Source organism: Oreochromis aureus, linkage group 3 (assembly GCF_013358895.1).
Source record: "Oreochromis aureus strain Israel breed Guangdong linkage group 3, ZZ_aureus, whole genome shotgun sequence".
Taxonomy (NCBI): domain Eukaryota; kingdom Metazoa; phylum Chordata; class Actinopteri; order Cichliformes; family Cichlidae; genus Oreochromis; species Oreochromis aureus.
This window is the reverse complement of record NC_052944.1, coordinates 52,306,013-52,312,161: the sequence shown is the minus strand read 5'-3', so window position 1 is coordinate 52,312,161 and position 6,149 is coordinate 52,306,013. Positions and strand designations below refer to the sequence as shown.

General features: G+C 38.3%; 1 long non-coding RNA gene across 1 annotated transcript; it reads left to right on the top strand.

Moving 5' to 3' along the window:
- The first annotated feature begins 1,398 nt into the window (after positions 1–1,398).
- On the top strand, positions 1,399–5,028 carry LOC120437967. The gene is made up of 5 exons (XR_005611543.1): positions 1,399–1,485; positions 1,825–1,876; positions 2,028–2,081; positions 4,634–4,688; positions 4,879–5,028. It is a non-coding gene; the product is annotated as an uncharacterized LOC120437967 (long non-coding RNA).
- Positions 5,029–6,149: the final 1,121 nt, after the last annotated feature.

Sequence of the window (6,149 nt, the reverse complement as noted above, 5' to 3'; positions counted from 1 at the left end):
GGTATAAATTAGTAATCCAACATTAATAAATCACTTTACCTTAAAGTCAGCAATTAAATATTGTTATGAAAAAGGTAAAATGGAGGATCATAAATTATATTGTAAGCATATACAGAAAATCTTTTGGCTAGTTCTTTACATTGTTTATATAACAAGAATGAATGATTTCTAAATAAATTAACACATAAAAAAATAAACTCACCCTGATCCCAAGTACAGCTTTTCTGAACTTGTATTCCCAGCAGAATAAATTCAACCATCACTTGAAAAACAAAGAAAAAATAAATCTGTGATGGTTTTCGTTCAAAATAATCTACTAGCCATATTAACTCATACAGAAACCTGAGACTACTTACTTATCCTGAAGCACAGAGTTGTAACTGCCATGTTGTCTAGTTGACTGAGCATCAGGCTGAAATACATATGAAGTATTTGAGAGCTTCTTCTTCCTGTGCAGAGTCACACTCACTGTGGCCTCAGCCTATAAACAACCACTGCTGGAGTTTATGTCAACCTTTCCCTTTAATTACTTACTGTAAGTAAAGTTTATTTATAGGGCTTTCACAGACATAACGAACACAATGCTCTGAACAACAGTTACAATACAATATAAACAAAGAATCATAATAAAAACAGAATTTAAGATAAAGAAACAAACAAAAAAGAATATTAGCAGAAGGCCTGATTAAACACAAAAGTTTTTGACTGTTTATTTGTTTTTAAACTCCATAGCATCAGCTAAATGGCGCTTTCCATTTAGTGCTGTGTATCTAAGTGTGAGAATTTTATAGCAAATTCTAAAATGAACTGGGAGCCAATGTAAAGGAAATAAAATACGGGTAATGTGAGTGTATCAGGAGTCTGGTTGCAGCAGTCTGTATTGCTTGGAGGCATGACAGAGATGATTTATCTATGCCTGTAAAGAAGACATCACAATAATCTAAGTGCTGATGATACAAATGCATGAACAATTTTCTCTATTTCAGAGGAGGAGACTATAGCTCGCAATTTAGATATGGTCTTTAATAATCAAGGAGCTCATTAAATGTCAATGAATCTGTCACGGCTGGCGGGTGAGCCGTGTGGTGTAGGAGGAAAAGGACCCAAAATGTAGGCAGTTGACTGGTGATGAGAGTGATGTTTATTTACAGAAGTGGCAGTGACGAAAACAGGCAAAGCAGGGTGGGTAGCTAACCGAGACCTAAACTGGAGGAAACTAAAGAACAGACCTGAACATGGGACGGAGAACAGAGAATGCAGAGAGACGTAGTTACACAAAGAAACACAGACGATCCGACGACAAGCAGAAGCCAACACACACTATAAATACACACCAGGTAATGAGGAGATGACACGCAGGGGTGGACACAGCTGACACTAATGGACATAACGAGAAGCAGACCTACAAAGTAAAACCGGAAACACATTGACTGTTTTACAACACAAAACGCAGGGACCCGAACGGAGCACAGAGCGGAGACACAGGTAATAAACGCGACCACCTAACCCAAAGAATAAATACAAAATCAGAAAAACACCAAACACAAGATGAAACCAAAATGAAACACAAAACGCTGGGTCAACGACCCAGGACCATGGACAGAATCATTTAAAAATGACGTGTGTCCTAAAACCTTTGACTGGTGGTTATATTAAGATTCATGTCTATTTTACTGCATTAATAAATAAACTGATCTCAATACATTAGGATATTGCAAAATTAATTATTTTCATTTTTAGAAATATTTTCATTTTTAGAATAATATTTCTATTTAAAAAATATACTTTTTTGTTCATTTCTCTCCTGTCTGCTATTTGGGAAAGATGTTCCAGGCTGACAAGAAGAGGAATGAAGAAACAGAAAAAACTCAAAAAGGTAAATCTTTAACCCAAAGCAGTTCGCTGCTGTCATCTCTTTTATCTCTTTGTATAAACTGCAAATTTGGAATTTCTTCACAAAAATAAATTTTCCAGCACAAAAACATATTTCAGTTGATCTTTCTCTTCATCTCTCTTCTGTCTTTTAGTTGATAAACCAGCTCGAGGACGAGAAGAAGAAAACTGAGAAAAATCTCAATGAGGTAAATCTTTGTCACCCAAGTCAATCACCTGCTGTTATCTCTCTTTTCTACGTGTTCAGGTTACAATCACAAATGAGAACAAACCTCAGACACCAAATAACTGTTAGGCTACGTTCACACTGCAGGTGAAAGCGCATCAAATCCGACTTTTTTGACCCTATGCGACCCGTATCCGATCACGGTATGACAGTGTGAACGGCACAAATCTGATATTTTCAAATCCGATCTGGGTCACTTTCGTATGTGGTACTGAATCCGATACATATCTGATGTTTTAGAAAGCGACTGCTGTTTGAATGGTCATGTCACATTAAATCCATCTTTTACGTCAATGACACAAGACAGATGCCAATTATCAGCGCCGGAGAAGCACCCGAGAAGACATCGTGAACGCTTCCTGGCCATCCAGTGTAGATGTCAGTGAAACTGTTGGGAAGACAACATGAACATTTTATTTGTACTGTATAATCTGCAGATTCTGACAGAAATCTGCAACTATCCTTTGAAGCACCGCTCCTCTCTAAAACAGCAATAAGGATAATTTTTAGGCCATATGTAAATAACAAAATAACTTTACAACTTTATAACTTAAAGCAAAATTGGGAAACATAAATTCCGAAACAAGTCTTTATATTAAGGCCATCAGTCAAACAATACCGTTTGGTCTGGGTCTGAACAGAGCGCGTTGTGTGTGGCCGCTTTGAGGGATCACACTAGAGCGTGTTTGCTGTCACATTTTATTTGTAGTGTGAACAACCAGACAAAAAAAATCGGATTTGATTAAAAAAAATGGGAATTGAGCATTAAGACCTGCAGTGTGAACGTAGCCTTAGTGAAGCTCAAGTTTGTCCTCACTGTTTTCAAACATGAAAATTAAAAACACCATCAAACACTTTATATTTGAATTAATATTTAAATATTATATAAATATAAACATTTAATTTATATTTAAGCTCATTTTAGTTTTTTTTGTTTGCAAGTTGCAATTGTATTGTTATATTATGTCTTATAAAAGAGCAATCATGTGTCCTTTCACCTGCTGTTGTAGAAAAAGTATTCTGACTTAAACCTAAAAAAAACAGAAATCAGTTACTTCATTTTTCTGTTATAATCCTCCTGAATTTCCTTATAAGCATAAAAAATATAAAAGCAAAATGCAATAATGCTTCAAAAAAAGACAAATGCTGAAAATCATTACCTTGGATATTTAGCACACAGATCAGTAAAATAAACATTTTAATTCCAGTTCATTATTTTATCTCTGAGTGCACTCTCAGTGTTTTTGTCTAAGCCGAAGGTGACGACTGAACATTAGATTTGTGAACCTTTAAACTGGATCCATTTAACCCCCAGTAACCCTCTCGGTTAAATATCGTTTCCCAAGCTCACCCAAAAAGTTTCCAACAGGTTACTGTGATGTTTCCCTGTCATCTCTCTTTGTATGATACAGATACTGAAATGACAACTTGAAGCATGCATGAAAACAATCATGAGAAACTAAACCATCCTACAACTACCACGTTTTCCGCACTATAAGGCGCGCTAAAATCCTTTAATTTTCTCAAAAATCGTCAGTGTGCCTTATAATCCAGTGCGCCTTATGTATGAATTCTGGTTGTGCTTACTGACCTCAAACCGATTTTATGTGGTACACCACGCTCAAATCTGTCAAAAAATGTATTAGTATGACTTTGGTAAGCTATGAAGCCGCACCGCTTGATGGATTGTCGGAGCATTACGGCTACCGTAGTCAGTAGCTTCGCAGAGTAATCTGGGTCCAAAACTCCGTCCACTTCAGGTCCCAAAGTCAAACGATCACTGCAGCATCACTGAGAGTAAAAAATGTCTAAATTCTTGCATCTTCAATAAAATGATCAGCGTTGCTGCTTTACCAGGTGTAACAATTAAGTTTAACATCCAGGCATCCATGAAAATAGAATTTATTAAATTTAAGAGAGTTAGAAGTTAGCAGGAAGTTAGCTCGCTAGTTTCCACCTAAAAATGATATAGCATGTTCTGACTGAGAGATTTCTGAAAAAAATAAAACGTACAGCTCTGCTATCACTTCCAACATAAATGAAGGCAGAAAACTAAACAGCAGTGACGTTTGTAGGGTTACTGAAGTTGGACTAGCTGGTATATAATGATGTGCTACAACATTAATGAATCAATGGTACGGAAGTGGAGGAAGCAAGAGGAATGAGTTGAGTGAAGTTTGATTTATCTGGCTGTTTCGTTAATGTGCCTTATAATCCGGTGCGCCATATGGCCTGAAAAATACGGTACACTGTAATAAAACAGAAATTATAAACAGACAAGAGTTTAAACTATTGTTTGGAGGAGTTCAATGGAAATTCGATGTTTCTTTGGAGTTTTCATTTACATGAGGCCAGTTATATTTAAGTAAAGTGGAGCTGTAACTGGAGCTTTAGTGAAGTGTGGAAAATATACTGCAAATCTGGAAGTTCTTTACCAAAATTATTTTTTCCTCCAAAAACGTGTTTCAGTTAATAGCTGTGATCTTTTTTCCTTATTTCTCTCCTGACTTGTAGCTGGTAAAGATGCTCAAGAACAAGAAGAAGAAAAACTGAGGAAAAACTAAAAGAGGTAAATCTTTGTCACCCAAGGTTACTACATGTGCATCACACCTAAGTTTTCTTACTGAAGCATGATTGGGAATCCTTACATTCATCAGCATGTTTGTACAGCCAGATGGTACAAAAGTGACTGTAGTTTTTACAGCTGTGATGAATTCTATTAGCAAAAAAGAGGAACACTAACTGATCTCTACCAACAGGAGATCCACAGCAGCCGTCAAGCAGCCACAACAGCTCCACCATCATATACGGGAAGGATATATTATCAAAGTCACTATTAATACTAAGGACTGGAGTGCTTGAGGTCAAAGCACTTAATGATGGAGAAACTTGATGTCAGTTATGTCACTGTTAAGTGAGTCACCTGCTATTATCTCTCATTTAAGTGAAGTAAGGAAAAGCTCTTGTTATCCATCCAGATTTCCCAAATACTAAAGTTGGTTTCAAGGTTCAAGGTTCAAGGTTCTTTATTTGTCACATGCATAGTTATACAAGTATAACACACAGTGAAATGTATCCTGACACGCTCCTCGACATGTGCAAAAAGGGGGGGGGGGGCGGTAGAGGAATAACATTATATATATATATATATAGTATATACATTGGGTGAATGTGCAGTAGTAGCAGCAAGCAGGTGAATTCTGTACATTAATAAGAATAGACATCTGACTATTTTACAGAATAGACAATATAAACATATTTAAAGTTAAAGGAATTTGAAATGTACATTGTGCCTGGGTTTAGAGTGTCTGGAAGAGAGTCCTGTCTCAGTCAGTTATAGATGATGTGAGAGGGCGGGTGGGTGTGTGTGTGTGTGTGTGTGTGTGTGTGTGTGGATAGAAGCTCCTCTTGAGTCTCTCTGTCCTTGCCCGGATGATGCGGAACCTTCTACCAGATTGCAGAAGTTGGAACAGTTTGTTGCCAGGATGGGACGGGTCCTTCAGTATCTGCGTTGCTCTAGTCCGGCATCTCCTGGTGTAGGTGTCCTGAAGCGGGGGGAGAGCAATCCTGCAGCAGCGTTCTGCTGTACGGATCACTCTCTGGAGAGCTTTTTGGTCCTTCACACAGCTGTTCCCAAACCACGATGTCATGTTCTGTGTGAGGATGCTCTCCACAGCGCCTGTATAGAAGATCCTGAGGATCTTTGGAGAGACCCTGAACTTCCTCAGTTGTCGTAGGTGATACAGGCGCTGCCTAGCCTTTTTGGTCTGGACCTGAATGTGGGCAGCCCATGTCAGGTCTGAGGATATGTGGACACCAAGATACTTAAAGGACTGCACCCTCTCCACTGGAGCTCCATTGATGATAAAAGGCTTGTAGTCTCTGTGCTGACTCCTTCTGAAGTCCACCACCAGCTCCTTGGTCTTGCCGACGTTCAGCTGGAGGTGGTTGTCCTGGCACCATGATGCCAGATTCTTCACTTCATTCATGTAGGCCGCCTCATCGTTGTTGGAGATGGCACCCAACACCA